The 20694-nt window shown below is 45.5% G+C and overlaps 1 protein-coding gene across 1 annotated transcript in view; it reads right to left on the bottom strand.

Moving 5' to 3' along the window:
- The window catches only part of LOC137522737 (interleukin-18-like), a 39305-nt gene extending 28131 nt beyond the window's left edge, over positions 1 to 11174 (bottom strand). Inside the window, exon 1 of the mRNA XM_068242796.1 lies at positions 11124 to 11174. The gene's annotated coding sequence lies outside the window, so the exon portion shown is untranslated. The remainder of the gene's footprint in view (positions 1 to 11123) is intronic.
- Positions 11175 to 20694: the final 9520 nt, after the last annotated feature.

Raw genomic sequence — 20694 nt, forward strand, 5'->3', positions numbered from 1 at the left:
CAGCATGCAACACACGAGGAGTAGAGCAGCATGCAACACACAAGATGTAGAGCAGCATGCAACACACAAGGAGTAGAGCAGCATGCAACACACATGAAGGAGAGCAGCATGCAACACACAAGGAGTAGAGCAGCATGCAACACACATGGAGGAGAGCAGCATGCAACACACATGGAGGAGAGCAGCATGCAACACACGAGGAGTAGAGCAGCATGCAACACACATGGAGGAGAGAAGCATGCAACACACATGAAGGAGAGCAGCATGCAACACACGAGGAGTAGAGCAGCATGCAACACACATGGAGGAGAGCAGCATGGAACACACAAGACGTAGAGCAGCATGCAACACACAAGACGTACTGGTCCATACACACGGGCTACAACTGTTGCAGGAAACACATGGCGCGCGCATGTTGCGGCAACAGGTCCCCCGTGTGTATGAGGCGCGCGCAAGGAACTGTTGCTAATCAGAGCTGTTGCCAGGCGATTGACGTGGCCAATCACCGGCAACAGCTGTTGCAGGAACCGTCGCTAGTCTCAAGTCGGTGCGGTCGTGTGTATGCTAGTCTCTAGCAACTCTTGTGAGTCCGACAGTTCATTGAACCTGCGACAGAAGTTGCTGAGCAACAGTTTCCGCTATGTTGCAGACAGGTTGTTGCCATGTGTATACAATCGTCGCTTGTATACAACTGTCGTTTCTGGAGACTTTCAACTGTTGCTTGTCTCCATGCAACTGCAGACATCCGTGCCTCGTGTGTTTGTAGCTTAAGAGCAGCATGCAACACACAAGGAGTAGAGCAGCATGCAACACACAAGGAGTAGAGCAGCATGCAACACACAATGAATAGAGCAGCATGCAACACACAATGAATAGAGCAGCATGCAACACACGAGAAGTAGAGCAGCATACAACACACGAGAAGTAGAGCAGCATGCAACACACAAGGAGTAGAGCAGCATGCAACACACGAGAAGTAGAGCAGCATGCAACACACGAGAAGTAGAGCAGCATGCAACACACGAGAAGTAGAGCAGCATGCAACACACAAGAAGTAGAGCAGCATGCAACACACAAGAAGTAGAGCAGCATGCAGCACACAAGGAGTACAGCAGCATGCAACACACGAGAAGTAGAGCAGCATGCAACACACAAGGATTAGAGCAGCATGCAACACATGAGAAGCAGAACAGCATGCAACACACCAGAAATAGAGCAGCATGCAACACACGAGAAGTAGAGCAGCATGCAACACACAAGGAGCAGAGCAGCATGCAACACACAAGGAGTAGAGCAGCATGCAACACACAAGAAGTAGAGCAGAATGCAATGCACGAGAAGTAGAGCAGCATGCAACGCACGAGAAGTAGAGCAGCATGCAATGCACGAGAAATAGAGCAGCATGCAACGCACGAGAAGTAGAGCAGCATGCAATGCACGAGAAGTAGAGCAGCATGCAACACACGAGAAGTAGAGCAGCATGCAACACACAAGAAGTAGAGCAGTATGCAATGCATGAGAAGTAAAACAGCATGCAACGCATGAGAAGTAGAACAGCATGCAATGCATGAGAAGTAGAACAGCATGCAACACACGAGAAATAGAGCCGCATGCAATGCACGAGAAGTAGAGCAGCATGCAACGCACGAGAAGTGGAGCAGCATGCAATGCACGAGAAATAGAGCAGCATGTAATGCACGAGAAGTAGAACAGCATGCAACACACGAGAAATAGAGCAGCATGCAATGCACGAGAAGTAGAGCAGCATGCAACGCACGAGAAGTGGAGCAGCATGCAATGCACGAGAAATAGAGCAGCATGTAATGCACGAGAAGTAGAGCAGCATGCAATACATTTCATGCAATGCACTACATTCTACTTTTCGTGTGTAAGACTTCACATTTGTAATTTTGCTTAACACAGTTTAGTGAAATACACCCCATAATAGGTTTGCAATGCCTGTATCTTAAAGCGGTATCGTCACCATAAAAATCAAATTTCAACAGCAACTGGCCTGAGTGTATTAAGTGATAAAGATGCTAATCCTGCATTCAAAACTTTTTCTGCTGTTATGGTTTGGAGTTATCATATACTTAACCACTTGAGGACCTAGGGCTTTCTACCCCTTAAGGACCGGCCACTTTTTTTCCATTCAGACCACTGCAGCTTTCACGGTTTATTGCTCGCTCATACAACCTACCACCTAAATGAATTTTGGCTCCTTTTCTTGTCACTAATAAAGCTTTCTTTTGGTGCTATTTAATTGCTCCTGCGATTTTTACTTTTTATTATATTCAGCAAAAAAGACATGAATTTTGGCAAAAAAATGATTTTTTTAACTTTCTGTGCTGACAGTTTTCAAATAAAGTAAAATTTCTGTATACATGCAGCGCGAAAAATGTGGACAAACATGTTTTTGATTAAAAAAAACCCATTCAGCGTATATTTATTGGTTGGGGTAAAAGTTATAGCGTTTACAAACTATGGTGCAAAAAGTGAATTTTCCCATTTTCAAGCATCTCTGACTTTTCTGACCCCCTGTCATGTTTCATGAGGGGCTAGAATTCCAGGATAGTATAAATACCCCCCAAATTACCCCATTTTGGAAAGAAGACATCCCAAAGTATTCACTGAGAGGCATAGTGAGTTCATAGAAGATATTAATTTTTGTCACAAGTAAGCGGAAAATGACACTTTGTGACACGAAAAAAAAAAAAAAAAAAGTTTCCATTTCTTCTAACTTGCACCAAAAAAAAATGAAATCTGCCACGGACTCACCATGCCCCTCTCTGAATACCTTGAAGGGTCTACTTTCCAAAATGGGGTCATTTGTGGGGTGTGTTTACTGTCCTGACATTTTGGGGGGTGCTAAATTGTAAGCACCCCTGTAAAGCCTAAAGGTGCTCATTGGACTTTGGACCCCTTAGCGCAGTTAGGCTGCAAAAAAGTGCCACATATGTGGTATTGCCGTACTCAGGAGAAGTAGTATAATGTGTTTTGGGGTGTATTTTTACACATACCCATGCTGGGTGGGAGAAATATCTCTGTAAATGACAATTTGTTAATTTTTTTTTACACACAATTGTCCATTTACAGAGTTATTTCTCCCACCCAGCATGGGTATGTGTAAAAATACACCCCAAAACACATTGTACTACTTCTCCTGAGTACGGCGATACCACATGTGTGGCACTTTTTTGCACCCTAACTGCGCTAAAGGGCCCAAAGTCCAATGAGTACCTTTAGGATTTCACAGGTCATTTTGCGGAATTTGATTTCCAGACTACTCCTCACGGTTTAGGGCCCCTAAAATGCCAGGGCAGTATAGGAACCCCACAAATGACCCCATTTTAGAAAGAAGACACCCCAAGGTATTCCGTTAGGAGTATGGTGAGTTCATAGAAGATTTTATTTTTTGTCAAAAGTTAGCGGAAAATTGATTTGTATTGTTTTTTTCACAAAGTGTCATTTTCCGCTAACTTGTGACAAAAAATAAAATCTTCTATGAACTCACCATACTCCTAACGGAATACCTTGGGGTGTCTTCTTTCTAAAATGGGGTCATTTGTGGGGTTCCTATACTGCCCTGGCATTTTAGGGGCCCTAAACCGTGAGGAGTAGTCTGGAAATCAAATTCCGCAAAATGACCTGTGAAAGCCTAAAGGTGCTCATTGGACTTTGGGCCCTTTAGCGCAGTTAGGGTGCAAAAAAGTGCCACACATGTGGTATCGCCGTACTCAGGAGAAGTAGTACAATGTGTTTTGGGGTGTATTTTTACACATACCCATGCTGGGTGGGAGAAATATCTCTGTAAATGGACAATTGTGTGTAAAAAAATCAAAAGATTGTCATTTGCAGAGGTATTTCTCCCACCCAGCATGGGTATGTGTAAAAATACACCCCAAAACACATTGTACTACTTCTCCCGAGTACGGCAATACCACATGTGTGGCACTTTTTTGCACCCTAACTGCGCTAAAGGGCCCAAAGTCCAATGAGCACCTTTAGGCTTTCACAGGTCATTTTGCGGAATTTGATTTCCAGACTACTCCTCACGGTTTAGGGCCCCTAAAATGCCAGGGCAGTATAGGAACCCCACAAATGACCCCATTTTAGAAAGAAGACACCCCAAGGTATTCCGTTAGGAGTATGGTGAGTTCATAGAAGATTTTATTTTTTGTCACAAGTTAGCGGAAAATGACACTTTGTGAAAAAAACAATACAAATCAATTTTCCGCTAACTTTTGACAAAAAATAAAATCTTCTATGAACTCACCATACTCCTAACGGAATACCTTGGGGTGTCTTCTTTCTAAAATGGGGTCATTTGTGGGGTTCCTATACTGCCCTGGCATTTTAGGGGCCCTAAACCGTGAGGAGGAGTCTGGAAATCAAATTCCGCAAAATGACCTGTGAAATCCTAAAGGTACTCATTGGACTTTGGGCCCTTTAGCGCAGTTAGGGTGCAAAAAAGTGCCACACATGTGGTATCGCCGTACTCGGGAGAAGTAGTACAATGTGTTTTGGGGTGTATTTTTACACATACCCATGCTGGGTGGGAGAAATAACTCTGTAAATGGACAATTGTGTGTAAAAAAATCAAAAGATTGTCATTTGCAGAGGTATTTCTCCCACCCAGCATGGGTATGTGTAAAAATACACCCCAAAACACATTGTACTACTTCTCCCGAGTACGGCAATACCACATGTGTGGCACTTTTTTGCACCCTAACTGCGCTAAAGGGCCCAAAGTCCAATGAGCACCTTTAGGCTTTCACAGGTCATTTTGCGGAATTTGATTTCCAGACTACTCCTCACGGTTTAGGGCCCCTAAAATGCCAGGGCAGTATAGGAACCCCACAAATGACCCCATTTTAGAAAGAAGACACCCCAAGGTATTCCGTTAGGAGTATGGTGAGTTCATAGAAGATTTTATTTTTTGTCAAAAGTTAGCGGAAAATTGATTTGTATTGTTTTTTTCACAAAGTGTCATTTTCCGCTAACTTGTGACAAAAAATAAAATCTTCTATGAACTCACCATACTCCTAACGGAATACCTTGGGGTGTCTTCTTTCTAAAATGGGGTCATTTGTGGGGTTCCTATACTGCCCTAGCATTTTAGGGGCCCTAAACCGTGAGGAGGAGTCTGGAAATCAAATTCCGCAAAATGACCTGTGAAATCCTAAAGGTACTCATTGGACTTTGGGCCCTTTAGCGCAGTTAGGGTGCAAAAAAGTGCCACACATGTGGTATCGCCGTACTCGGGAGAAGTAGTACAATGTGTTTTGGGGTGTATTTTTACACATACCCATGCTGGGTGGGAGAAATAACTCTGTAAATGGACAATTGTGTGTAAAAAAATCAAAAGATTGTCATTTGCAGAGGTATTTCTCCCACCCAGCATGGGTATGTGTAAAAATACACCCCAAAACACATTGTACTACTTCTCCCGAGTACGGCGATACCACATGTGTGGCACCTTTTTGCACCCTAACTGCGCTAAGGGGTCCAGAGTCCAATAAGTACCTTTAGGCTTTACAGGGGTGCTCAAAATTTAGCACCCCGCCCACTTGCCAGGACAGTTAACAAACCCCACAAATGACTCCATTTTGGAAAGAATACACAACAAGGTATTCCATGAGGGGAATGGTGAGGTCATTGAAAATTTTATTTTTTGTCACAAGTTAACGGAAAATGACACTGTTAAAAAAAAATAAAAAAAAAAATTCTGCTAACTTGTGACAAAAACTAAAATCTTTTATGAACTCACCGTGCACCTCACATAATACTTTAGGGTGTCCTCTTTCCAAAATGGGGTCATTTGTGGAGTCTGTCCTGGCATTTTAGGGTCTCTGCAATCATTACATGTATGGCCAGTATTAGGAGTTTCTGCTATACTCCTTATATTGGGTATACAAGTAATGCACTCTGGGCTGAAAGGAAAAATGAACGGCAAACATACCTTGCTCCACATCAATGGCAGATCTTCCTCCACATCAATGGCAGTGATAACCTCAGGAGAGAGACACCCCGTGCCACCCTGCACTCAGGGTGAGCCACCAACTTATGTGACTGGGCCTCAGAACTTTAGTATACAGCATTATGCCTGTAGGATACAGCAATATGCCTGCCAATAGAGATGACTCTGTGTGGCATTAAAGCATCATCATAGGCCCAAATCACATATAAACCGGGGGTGTCCACACTCAAGGGAAATTCAAACATGCCGTCTTATATCGCCAACCCAGGACAGATCAGCAATATCAAGCATGGAAACCGATCCTTCTTCCCATTTTTATGCTTACCCGTTTGGTCTTCAAGCTTACCTCTCCTCTCCCTGCGACAATGTGCGAAAGACCACTGAGTGTGTGCCTACTCCTGTGTCTGGAGTTCCCTAGGTTCTAATAGTGTACCTGCTCGTGGTACCTCTCAAAACACGGCCCTACGCATAGACCAGGCTGGTCAGGACAGCGGGGACAATAATAAACGGTGTCACTCCTTGTTCCAGCCCTGCTGCAGACACGGCAACGTTTTCTTCGGATGCGTTGACCTGGGGCACACGGAAGCTGATAGGCGTAATGCCTTCCATGCAGTCGGCTAGTTGCATCTGGGGGGGGGGGCCTGGCACCTCCTGGATACAGGATGTCCATAATGATCTCTTCCTGAAATTGGAGGAAAGATCCAGTTCTCCCAGCCTTACTGTAGAGAACAAAGCTGTTGTAAACTGCCAATTGAATCAGATAAAAAGACACTTTCTTATACCAGCGTCTTGTTTTCCGGGTAACTAAATAGGGCGCTAACCTCTGGTCATTGAAGTCCACCCCTCCCATGTTGACATTATATTCGTGGACGACAAGGGGCTTTTCAATGACCGCAGTTGCCCGTTGAATTTGGACTGTCGTGTCTGTGTGAATGGTGGACAGAAAGTAAACGTCCCTCTTGTCCCTCCATTTCACCGCGAGCAGGTCTTCAGTACGCAAGGCGACCCTCTGCCCCCGTAAAAGTCTGGTGGTAACGAGCCGTTGGGGGAAGCCCTGGCGACTAGGCCGCGCAGTGCCACAGCATCGGATTCCTTCTAACTTTAAGTGCTGAAAGAGGGCCACACTTGTGTAATAATTGTCCACAAAAAGATGGTACCCCTTCTGGAACAAGGGTGACACCAAGTCCCACACAACCTTTCCACTGCTCCCCAGGTAGTCAGGGCATCCGACCGGCTCCAATTTTGAGTCTTTTCCCTCATAGACCCTAAAACGACATGTATAGCCTGTGGCCCTTTCACAGAGCTTATACAGTTTCACCCCATACCGGGCGCGCTTGCTTGGGATGTACTGTTTGATGCCAAGGCGCCCGGTAAAGCGTAAGAGGGACTCGTCTACGCAGATGTTCTGTTCAGGGATATAAGCATCTGCAAATGTTGATGACAGGTGGTCTATGAGGGGCCGAATTTTGTGGAGCCGGTCATAAGCAGGGTGGCCCTTTTCATGACAGGTTTTGTCGTCGTTGAAGTGCAGGAAGCGCAGGATGGACTCAAATCGTGTCCTGGACATGGCAGCAGGGTACAAGGGAACATGATTTACTGGGTTCGTAGACCAATACGACCGCAGTACATTCTGTTTCATTAGTCCCAAGTGAAGGATAAGGGCCAAAAAGATTTTAATGTCGGAAACTTGGACTGGTTTCCACCCGAAAGGCTGGGCATACATGCTCTCCGGGTGCTCGGTGATGAATTGTGTGGCTTTACGGTTGGTCTCAACCACAATTAAGTCCAAGAGAACCTGGGTGATGAACAGCTGCAAAAAGTCTAGGGCCGTTCCTAGATGAGCTGTCGCCACCTGGACTCCAGACTGGGCGGTGAAAGGGGGCACTACGGGTGCGGCGGAATCAGGGGATTGCCAATCTGGTTGTGCCAGCACCTCTGGGAGTCTATGGGTACTACGGGCCCGTCTTCTTGTTGGTGGCTGCGACGGGGGTACTACTGCACTTGCCACCGTACCAGTTTCAACTTCCATGCTGACGCTCACCACTTCGTCAGGGTCTACGGAAGCACTGGCACTAAGTCCAGGAGATGCTGCGCTGCTGGTGCCTGCCTCACCAAGAAAACTATCAACAGCGCTAGCACCACCCTGCTGCCCTTGAGGCGGATCCTGCGCCACCTGCGGTCTAACGACTTGGGGTCTGGTACGCCTGGCTCTAGCCGGGACCATAGCCTCGTCATCACTATCGGTCAGGGAACCACTGCTTTCTACAGGTTCAAAATCGGACCCGGAAGATTCGACGGATGATTCTTCCCAAAAGAACTCATCCGACTGGTCCATGTACCTGTATACCTCGTCATCGGAAAGCCCCCTTCTTGCCATTTTGGATTGCTAAATTTATGGGGTTTTCCTCCGAGACTACCCAGAAAAAAAGAGCACCTACCTAGCAAAAAGGGAGTATTTGAGAGGTATTGGGGTTGGTGGGAAGTGGGGTCTCAGAGGCAATCAAACAATCACGGGACAATCAAATCCAATTACAGCACAATCGACTCCAATCACAGCACAAGCAGATCTGATGCACTCGGAAGGTGATGGGGGGAGGGTGGGATTGGGTGTGGCGGGAAGTGGGGTCTCAGGCAATCAAACAATCACGGGGCAATCGAAGCCGATCACGGGACAATCAAATACAATTACAGCACAATCGACTCCAATCACAGCACAAGCAAATCTGATGCACTCGGAAGGTGGTGGTTGGAGGTGGTGGGGGGGTGGGGTTGGGTGTGGTGGGGGGGAGGGTGGGGTTGGGTGTGGCGGGAAGTGGGGTCTCAGGCAATCAAACAATCACGGGGCAATCGAAGCCGATCACGGGACAATCAAATACAATTACAGCACAATCGACTCCAATCACAGCCCAATCAAATCTGATGCACTCGGAAGGTGATGGGGGAGGGTGGGATTGGGTGTGGCGGGAAGTGGGGTCTCAGGCAATCAAACAATCACGGGGCAATCGAAGTCGATCACGGGACAATCAAATACAATTACAGCACAATCGACTCCAATCACAGCCCAATCAAATCTGATGCACTCGGAAGGTGATGGGGGAGGGTGGGATTGGGTGTGGCGGGAAGTGGGGTCTCAGGCAATCAAACAATCACGGGGCAATCGAAGTCGATCACAGGACAATCAAATACAATTACAGCACAATCGACTCCAATCACAGCACAAGCAAATCTGATGCACTCGGAAGGTGGTGGTTGGAGGTGGTGGTGGGGGGGGGGGGGGTGGGGTGGGGTTGGGTGTGGTGGGGGGGAGGGTGGGGTTGGGTGTGGCGGGAAGTGGGGTCTCAGGCAATCAAACAATCACGGGGCAATCGAAGCCGATCACGGGACAATCAAATACAATTACACCACAATTGAATACAAGCGCAGCACAATCGAATACAAGCGCAGCACAGTCAAATACAATGCACTTGGACGGTGATTAGGGGGGGGGTCTGAGGGCGATTTGAGGGGATGGGGGGTTGATCAGGAGCCTGCACGGGGCAGACTGAGTCCTGATCTGATGAGAGGCAGACACAGGGGGTTACTGATCAAAGATCAGTTAGTGATTGCTGGGGAGGACAGATGTAAACAAACAGCAGGGGATGTAATCAGAAGGGGGGTACGAGGGCAATCGAGGGCCTGGGCAGGTGATCGGTTACCCCCGCGGGGCAGTTAGGGTCTGCTCTGATGGGTGGGGGTGCTGAGGGCTGATGGACAGGTGATAGACAGGTGATCAGAGGGGGATCAGAGGGTAATGTAGCTGTATACAAATGTATACAGTATACAGGGGGGTAGTCTGGGATGGGGTGTGGGGGTGATCTAAAGGTAGGGAGGGGGGATCAGGGGTGACTAGGAGGCAGTTAGGGACCTAAACTAAGGGGCAGCGTCGCTAGTTAGTGGCAGGTGGGGGGGGTGGGGGTTTTGCAGGGGTGCAAGGGTGCTGGGCAGGGGTCTGCTGGGGTGATCAGGGGGGGTATGAGGCCTGGGGTGGGTGATCAGGGAGGCTGTGGGCAAAATCAAGCTGCGTGCAGTGAAACTTACAAGTGCTTCCTCCTCGCTGGTGGTCTCTGGAACAATGAGACCACGAGGCGAGGAGGAAGCACGTATAAGGCACTTTGTTTACCTAACAAAGTGCCTTATACTCAGGGATTGGCTGATCCTGCGGATTCCTCCGCTCGCCGGCTCTGCTAAGTGGCCGGCGAGCGGAGACAAAATGCCCGTGCTTCGATCCCGGGCGGAGGATCGCGTCACGGATGACGCGATCGCTCCGCCCATGCCCTTAAATGGACTGCCGCCTCTGTGGGTGAGGCCGTCCTACAGGGCTCCACTTCCCCGCCGCCCCTGTGTAGTGGGCGGTCGGGAAGTGGTTAAGGAGCAATGGCCCTTTAGTAGTCGGTCCCAAAGAATTGCATGCAGGGGGTTCTTTTTATCTATAATGTACTGCTGGGGTTTCTTTTTATCTTTAATGTATTCCTCCTCTTTCCTTTATTTCCCTGCCAGCTGCTTATCTGAAACCTAATCCCCTACTCAGTTGTGTTTACAAATAAGGCTGAGGCGACTCAGCGATTGGAGGAGACAAGAAAAAAAGTAAAGGGCAGAAATGACATCAGGAGTTAGCCTTAACTGTGGGCAAAAGACATGGCCTTCACCACTAACAGAATTCTCGTCATTTACTATATACAATGGTTAATTTGCATATATTCAGCAGTGATGCCCTGTGAGACATCTCAAGCTCACTCCAACCTGAATTATCGCAAATTCTTTCTGTTCAAAGAAAGCAAACTTTTGTTTTTCTTACTATATAACATTCACTGAAATCAAAACGTGGGCAGTATAATTCATGTGGTATGCAAGTAGATCAAGTATTTATCTACTTATATATGTGGTTTTTTCCCTGGCATAGTATGGCTGATCCTACTGCTTTAAAAACAACGTAAAATAAACAATTTTTAATTTGTGCTTCCTATAATAGAATATTTTGACATTTCTCCTGCAGCATGAACAAACCTTCCATGCTAAGAAATCATAAGCCAAGCATAACAAGTAGACCAAGAATATAACTGATTGTACAAAATGCTATCTGCATGACTAAGCTGTGTTCTCTTACCTTAATGTAGCAGTAGCAGGTCTCTAGTAAGATGTGACTGAGGTGTTTGCTTACTGCCAGCAGCAATGTCCTGTAATTCTGATTGTTGCAAGTATAGAGCTGCCTGTGGGAGGAGGAATTTTTCATCACTCTCCAGTACCTTATAGGATTGGGGATTCCCCACTCTAAGCAAGTTTCAAGATTGCATCATTGTTTCGTGTATTTTTCTCTTTTCAAAGATTTTTAATTGCATTGCGACACATAACTGAGTAAACAAGGAGACAAGCTGCTCAGTTACTACAAATGTTACATTGCAAAGTATGGTATACAGTACTTAAAGCGGTTTAACACTCAGCATTACAACTTTGCTTTAAAAGATTGCTTACAGCTTACAAACTATTATGCCAGATTTTTTTTTAAGCAGAACTTCACTGAATGGGTTAAACATGACATTTTAGTGTTGGATTTAACTAGGAATCCGCATCCGTTCTTATCTTTAGTTACAAATGTATCTTTATTTGGAATACAAATAGACCTTTGAAAAGCCTGCCGGGGAAGCCCTCTTTGTTCTCTCAGAGCAGTGTTTGTTATTTACTTTGTAAATAGATACATTTGTAACTAAACCTAAGCACGGAGGAGAATTTCTAGCTAAATGCAACACTAAAATGTCATGTTTCATCCATTCAGTGAATTTCTGCAAAAAAAAAAATCTGACATAATCGTTTCTAAGCTGTAAGCAATCTTTTAAAGCAAAGTTGAAATGCTGGGTGTTAGACCTCTTTAAAATAAAGACAACTTTCAATATAAGTAAACCCACTAATTTTTACCTCTCTAAGGCCTGCGCATGCCAAGGATGGCCACGGCAACAGGAGTGTGATTGGGGCATTTGCCGAAATTGAAACAGGATGTCTGCAGGGGGCTGGTGAAAGCCCCAGGTAAGTGAAACTTTTTTTTTTGTCAGTTTAGTGCCAAATAAAGTACCCACCTTTTAAACCGTAACGGATAGACTACTTATTTAAGGTAGGACCATCTACCTCTTACCTCTGAGTATACCAGATCTAAGTGTATAAGAACACATCCTTACTGTGCACACACATCGGGCGCCTCCACATCTCTTTTACAAAACCTTTTTATTGTTGCTCAGTTAAAGTGAACCTCCAGACTAAACATCTACTCAGCAGCATTGAAAAGGCTTGGTGTTTCTTTAACAGTTTCACAGCATTAGAACTTTGTTTTTCTTACCCAAGCCTAATTTTTAGCTGCACAAAACCTAAGCTCCGCCCCATCAAAGAAATCTGCCCGGGCATTTTTCCCCTGATGCTGTGCAAAACATGATGGGATTTCTGATGTTGTTGTTCTCGTTGCCTAGTGCGCGCAGATGGGAGGGGTCTCATGATCCCTGTCACCTCCTTTCAATCAAAAAGATGGCTGCCCCCATGAAATCACAAACATTTGCCTGTTCTTTGGGCTCTTTCACAGTGGGACGTTAAAGTCGCACGTTATAAAAAATTATAACACAGACTAACGCACAGCAATACAAAGTCTGTGCGACATTCACAGTGCACACGATGTGTTGTGTGTAACTTGCAGCAATATTTAGACAGTGCTGCATGCTGTGCTTTTAGCAATACGTTTGCTGTGTTATTTGTATTGCACATGCTCAGTAATGTTTTTTTTTAAATGTAACGCATGCACCAGTTTCGTTCCATCAGTATGCGACAAAAACGGTGCACCAGGAGACACATAACGCAGTGCAAAATAACATCTAATTTCATAACCTACATGCACTGCGTTAGGGGCACGTTGTGCGACTTTAACGTCGCATCAAACACATCGTCCCACTGTGAAAGAGGCCTTAAAACAGGGTGGGTAAGAGATTTGTAACTAACTATTCAAATCCAGACTGAAAAGCCACCTGTTTAGCCTGGCATTTCGGACTTATAAAATTCTTCCTCTGTACCACGATGGTCTGAGCCATGCTTATGCGCTTTGAGTCCTACGGGAGAAAAGCGCTTTACAAATGTTATTTGTTGTTGTCGTAATGACAGTATGTTTGTTTAGGCTGAAGTTCCTCTTTAAAGGTGCGTACACACGCACTATTGTAACAAACGACGGGTCCGTCAGACCCTCCCGCTGGGCGGACGTTCTGCCGACAGTAGGACATGTGTACAGTTTGTTGACAGACTGATAAGACAGTCTTATCAGTCTGCCGACAGACTGTACACATGTCCTACTGTCGGCAGATCATCTGACCAGCGGGAGGGTCTGACGGACCCGTCGTTTGTTACAATAGTGCGTGTGTACGCACCTTAAGGTTCACTTTAAAAGAAGGCGTGGCTAAAAACTTAACTGTATCAATCTCCTTGGTTAGCCTCTTTCTAAGCGGCTTGATTGATAAGGGAGGAACTCCTTGTGTATGCCCAGCATTGGGGGGGAAGGGCATTAGATACCTGGGAAATTTGTAAGGGAGGAAAGTGGCCAGTAGACACTGTGATTGGCCCGCGACTAGTTCCCAGTGTATAGTTTCGACCCACTTTGTAGTTCGACACTTGTCTTACGTGAACGTGGAGTGCCCCTTGTTTGTTTGTTATGTGTTGCTCTAATTTTAATGTTCATTGTATAAGCACTGACTTTTTTGGATACCAATAAAACATTTACATTTTTGAACACAATCGGTTGTGCAGCCTAAATTGCTGGATTCTTTCCTTTCTGGTTCTCATGTTGTACAAAGTCCTGCCGTGGGCATGCCTATACTAATAAGGAGTGTGGATTTGTTTTTTATGTAAAACATTGCCGCTTTGCGGGTTTATTATTGGTGTATATTCTATATTATAGTCCTGTTTTCCAGCTCCCTTTTACTTGGTACTCTCATATCCACCATTTATTTTCAATAATGAAGCACATTAACATCTAGTTGGGAACCAGGATGGTAACATTTATTAACTAGCTTTAAAGGGGAACTGAAGTAAGAGGTATACGGAGGCTGCCATATTTATTTCTTCTTAATCAATACCAGTTGCCTGGCAGCCCTGCTGGTCTATTTCTCTGTAGTAGTATCTGAATAACACCAGAAACAAGCATGCAGCTAGTCTTGTCAGATCTGACTTTAAAGTCTAAAACACCTGATCTGTTGCATGCTTGTTCAGGGGCTATGGCTAATAGTATTAGAGGCAGAGGATCAGCATGGCTGCCAGGCAACTGGTATTGCTTAAAAGGAAATAAACATGGCAGCCTCCATATACCTCTCTCTTCAGTTGTCCTTTAAAGGATTCAGGGCCCTTTTACACTTGGCCTGTTTCATTGCGTTGCGTTACCTTTTATACACGCAGGGTAACACAACAGCAATGAAAGTCTATGGGGCTTAGTACATTTACCCTGTCATGTCGATTTGCATTGGAAGTGCCTGATTTACCGCCGAGTCATTGCAAAGTCAACAGTGCTTTATCATCGATTTCCATACCGACGCAGTGGCGGCGGAAGTAATGTAAGACAATGGATGATGCATAACAAACCACTTCGCCATATCTGGACGCATATATCCGTCCAGATAGGCAGTGGTGCTGCAGCCGTGTGGTGCGCGCGATCGGGCGCGTGCCCGCGCGCGCTCCCGCTGCCTCCCGCTGCCCCCCCGATCAGTGAATGGGAATATAATTCCCATTCACCGATCTAAATCCCCGGCAGAAATACCGACGCTTTCTCATCAGAGAGCGTGGTATTTCTGCCCCCAGGAAACTTCTTCTCTTCTTTTTAGTTCCTAGATGCGACATCGTTCGCATCTAGGAATTTTTTGAATGTGGCCATCTTGTGGCCAAATAGTAAACTGCACCCACATACCTGTACTGAATAAAAAAATACATTACAATACATCTAAAATTGGCTATTTACCTCCCAAACTAAAATTACCCAAATACAGTTTTGTATTAAAAAAAAAATAAAAAAAATTACAATTAAAAAAAAAAAACTACATAAATAGTTACCTAAGGGTCTGAACTTTTTAAATATACATGTCAAGAGAGTATCTTATTAAATTTTTTAAAATTATAAGCTTGTAAATAGTGATGGACGCAAATTGAAAAAATGCACCTTTATTTCTAAATAAAATATCGGCGCCATAAATTGTGATAGGGATGTATTTTAAATGGTGTAATTAAGCGGGACAAATGGGCACATAAAATGCATGGGTTTTAATTACTGTAGCATGTATTAATTTTAAACTATAATGGCCAAAAACTGAGAAATAATGATTTTTTTCCATTTCTATCTTAACCACTTGCCGACCGCCCACAGCCCATGGGCGGCGGCAAAGTGGACGCCTAAAGGACCGCAATACGCCTTCAGGCGGCGCGTCCTTTAGGCATGCCGGGGGAGCGATCGCGTCATTGATGACGCGCGCTTCCCCCGGCAACTGGCTCCGCCCACCCGCCGTAACATCCCGCCGGCCATACGGAAGCGCCGGCGGGATGTTAACCCCGCGATCGCCGCTACAAAGTGTATAATACACTTTGTAATGTATACAAAGTGTATTATACAGGCTGCCTCCTGCCCTGGTGGTCCCAGTGTCCGAGGGACCACCAGGGCAGGCTGCAGCCACCCTAGTCTGCACCCAAACACACTGATCTGCCCCCCCCCGCTCACTGATCGCCCACAGCACCCCTCAGACCCCCCCCTGCCCACCCCCCAGACCCCTGTTTGCACCCAATCACCCCCCTAATAACCCATCAATCACTCCCTGTCACTATCTGTCAACGCTATTTTTTTTTTACCCCCCCCCCTGCCCCCTGCCCCCTCCTGATCACCCCCCCACCCCTCAGATTCTCCCCAGACCCCCCCCCCTGTGTACTGTATGCATCTATCTTCCCTGATAACCTGTCAATCACCCGTCAATCACCCATCAATCACCCATCAATCACCCATCAATCACCCCCTGTCACTGCCACCCAACAATCAGCCCCTAACCTGCCCCTTGCGGGCAATCTGATCACCCACCCACACCAATAGATCGCCCGCAGATCCGACATCAGATCACCTCCCAAATCCATTGTTTACATCTATTCTCTCCTCTAAACACCCACTAATTACCCATCAATCACCCATCAATCACCCCCTATCACCACCTGTCACTTTACAGAGGTATTTCTCCCACCCAGCATGGGTATGTGTAAAAATACACCCCAAAACACATTGTACTACTTCTCCCGAGTACGGCGGTACCACATGTGTGGCACTTTTTTACACCCTAAGTACGCTAAGGGGCCCAAAGTCCAATGAGTACCTTTAGGATTTCACAGGTCATTTTGCGACATTTGGTTTCAAGACTACTCCTCACGGTTTAGGGCCCCTAAAATGCCAGGGCAGTATAGTAACCTCACAAATGACCCCATTCTAGAAAGAAGACACCCAAAGGTATTCCGTTAGGAGTATGGTGAGTTCATAGAAGATTTTATTTTTTGTCAAAAGTTAGCGGAAAATTGATTTTTATTGTTTTTTTCACAAAGTGTCATTTTCCACTAACTTGTGACAAAAAATAAAATACTCTATGAACTCACCATACTCCTAACGGAATACCTTGGGGTGTCTTCTTTCTAAAATGGGGTCATTTGTGGGGTTCCTATACTGAACTGGCATTTTAGGGGCCCTAAACCGTGAGGAGTAGTCTGGAAATCAAATTTCGCAAAATGACCTGTGAAATCCTAAAGGTACTCATTGGACTTTAGGCCCTTTAGCGCAGTTAGGGTGCAAAAAAGTGCCACACATGTGGTATTGCCATACTCGGGAGAAGTAGTACAATGTGTTTTGGGGTGTATTTTTACACATACCCATGCTGGGTGGGAGAAATACCTCTGTAAATGACAATCTTTTGATTTTTTTTACACACAATTGTCCATTTACAGAGTTATTTCTCCCACCCAGCATGGGTATGTGTAAAAATACACCCCAAAACACATTGTACTACTTCTCCCGAGTACGGCGATACCACATGTGTGGCACTTTTTTGCACCCTAACTGCGCTAAAGGGCCCAAAGTCCAATGAGTACCTTTAGGATTTCACAGGTCATTTTGCGGAATTTGATTTCCAGACTACTCCTCACGGTTTAGGGCCCCTAAAATGCCAGGGCAGTATAGGAACCCCACAAATGACCCCATTTTAGAAAGAAGACACCTCAAGGTATTCCGTTAGGAGTATGGTGAGTTCATAGAAGATTTTATTTTTTGTCACAAGTTAGTGGAAAATGACACTTTGTGAAAAAACAATAAAAATCAATTTTCCGCTAACTTTTGACAAAAAATAAAATCTTCTATGAACTCACCATACTCCTAACGGAATACCTTGGGGTGTCTTCTTTCTAAAATGGGGTCATTTGTGGGGTTCCTATACTGCCCTGGCATTTTAGGGGCCCTAAACCGTGAGGAGTAGTCTGGAAATCAAATTCCGCAAAATGACTTGTGAAATCCTAAAGGTACTCATTGGACTTTGGGCCCTTTAGCGCAGTTAGGGTGCAAAAAAGTGCCACACATGTGGTATCGCCGTACTCGGGAGAAGTAGTACAATGTGTTTTGGGGTGTATTTTTACACATACCCATGCTGGGTGGGAGAAATAACTCTGTAAATGGACAATTGTGTGTAAAACAAATGAAAAAATTGTCATTTACAGAGATATTTCTCCCACCCAGCATGGGTATGTGTAAAAATACACCCCAAAACACATTCTACTACTTCTCTTGAGTACGGCAATACCACATGTGTGGCACTTTTTTGCAGCCTAACTGCGCTAAGGGGCCCAAAGTCCAATGAGCACCTTTAGGCTTTACAGGGGTGCTTACAAATTAGCACCCCCCAAAATGCGAGGACAGTAAACACACCCCACAAATGACCCCATTTTGGAAAGTAGACACTTCAAGGTATTCAGAGAGGGGCATGGTGAGTCCGTGGCAGATTTCATTTTTTTTTGTCGTAAGTTAGAAGAAATGGATTCTTTTTTTTTTCTTTTTTTTTGTCACAAAGTGTCATTTTCCGCTTACTTGTGACAAAAAATAATATCTTCTATGAACTCACTATGCCTCTCAGTGAATACTTTGGGATGTCTTCTTTCCAAAATGGGGTCATTTGGGGGGTATTTATACTATCCTGGAATTCTAGCCCCTCATGAAACATGACAGGGGGTCAGAAAAGTCATAGATGCTTGAAAATGGCAAAATTCACTTTTTGCACCATAGTTTGTAAACGCTATAACTTTTACCCAAACCAATAAATATACACTGAATGGTTTTTTTTTAATCAAAAACATGTTTGTCCACATTTTTCGCGCTGCATGTATACAGAAATTTTACTTTATTTGAAAATTGTCAGCACAGAAAGTTAAAAAAATCATTTTTTTGCCAAAATTCATGTCTTTTTTGATGAATATAATAAAAAGTAAAAATCGCAGGAGCAATCAAATAGCACCAAAAGAAAGCTTTATTAGTGACAAGAAAAGGAGCCAAAATTCATTTAGGTGGTAGGTTGTATGAGCGAGCAATAAACCGTGAAAGCTGCAGTGGTCTGAATGGAAAAAAAGTGGCCGGTCCTTAAGGGGTAGAAAGACTGTGGTCCTCAAGTGGTTAATCTTCCTGTTAAAATGTATTTACAGTAAAGTGGCTCTTAGCAAAATGTACTACCTAAAGAAAGCCTAATTAGTGGCGGAAAAAACGAGATATAGATCAATTAATTTTGATAAGTAGCGATAAAGTTATTAGCGAATGAATGGGAGGTGAACATTGCTCGGATGCATAAGATTTTCGAAGCTGTAGGCTGAAGTGGTTAAACACGTTGGCTGTGCGACGCGCATGCACGGAACTATGCAAATACAACTGGGAACCTGGTAATCCCGGTGACGTACTTCTTTACCAGCAGGGATTCCGACACTGTGCAAGGGGGGGGGGGGGGGGCGATGAGTGGCAAAGGGCATGTGGGGGGGGGGGGGAGGGTGTTCGCGGCGCTATGCATATGACCCTGTCGGTGCACTCTGCCGCAGGGTCATATGAACGACAATTTGTGAGTTGTGGTGCAATGTGATGGGGACGGAGCATCTCGCTGCAAACGCATAGACGGCCCTCAAACACTACGCCGTTGCTCAATAGACAAAAGCTAGATGGTACTATGCTTCATTATTGGACAGTGACATAAATGGTGGATCTCTAAAAAATGAGGTTTTAAAAATGTGATTGAAGGCCCTGAAGCAACTCAGCTGGAGACATTATCATACTGCTTAAAGTGTAAAGGCACACACAACGCTCACAGGCTTGGAGCCCACTAGCATGAGTTTTTCTAAGCGCTTGTGATTTGAAAAGCTCTTGCTAATGTAATACTACAGGCTCTCTTTTTTGCAGCAAAATAGTTCTCAAAAACGCTGTGGGCTCCAGCCCTAAAAATGATTTACATGAGATCAGCTAATCAAGGAGATCAGGGCAGCCATCAGGGGGGGGACAACTGACACTGCAGTGAGGGGCCCCGGGCTTCTGGGGGCCCTGGGCCCCCCAAAGCGCTGGAATCGCCACATGTGCTGGCTGCGGGCCTGTGGCTCACTAACTAACATACTGGGCCACCACTTATACCTGGCTACCTATACTGGGGCTGCCTGGAACCACCTATACCTAGCTACCTATACTGGGGCACCACCTATACCTGGCTACCTATACTGGGGCATAGCCTATACTTGGCTACTTATGCTGGGGCGCCCATAGCTTGCTACCTATACTGGGGGCACCTGTACCTGGCTAACCTATACTGGTGTTCTACCCATACCAGGCTACCTATACTGGGGGCAACTATACCAGGCTACCTATACTGGGGCACCACCTATAGCTGGCTACTTATACTGGGGGAAACTATACCTGGCTACCTATACTGGGTGCACCTATGCCTAGATACCTATACTGGGGGCACCTAAACCTGGCTAGGGCCGGGGAAAGAGCTGAGACAGAAGGGGACAAGAGGTAACACAAGGAGATAAAAGAGGCACAGGGTGAACAGAGGCGGACAAAAGAGGCACAGGGTGAAAAGAGACAAGACGGGAACATGAGGTCACACAGAGGGACAAACTGAGGTGAGACAGAGGGGGGCAAAAGAAGCACAGGAAGAAAAGAAGGGGGGCAAGTACGGACCTACAAGTCCCTATCTCATTTGTTAACCAGGCACTACCTGTAATTCGCTAGTATTTGGCTCCACCCACAACATGTCATGGTCACGCCCACTGCGCATCACGCTGTGCATGCCGCTTTCTTCAGTGTCGAAGACATGCACATTTTTCACCGCAGCGCACTTCATACAGGGACACGGGTGAGGTGGCGAGTGGGTGGGCACAGCAACCAGTGGGTGGGCCCAGGAAGGGGGGGCCCAGGCCTGATGATGTGTGAGGGGCCCCAAAATTTCTGATGGCGGCCCTGAAGGAGATTATAGAAAACCTAAAAAAAAATGCTTAATAAGTCTGATACTTGTAATGAGTGATATTTAGTAGCTGCCTTATCTATATTTGTGGCCTGTAGATTGAAGATGCATTTTTTAATTTATTAAATCTCTGTTTTATGGAATAATGGAAATCCCACTAAAACTGAT

The sequence above is a fragment of the Hyperolius riggenbachi genome, chromosome 6 (genome assembly GCF_040937935.1).
Source record: "Hyperolius riggenbachi isolate aHypRig1 chromosome 6, aHypRig1.pri, whole genome shotgun sequence".
In the NCBI taxonomy this organism is placed as follows: Eukaryota; Metazoa; Chordata; class Amphibia; order Anura; family Hyperoliidae; genus Hyperolius; species Hyperolius riggenbachi.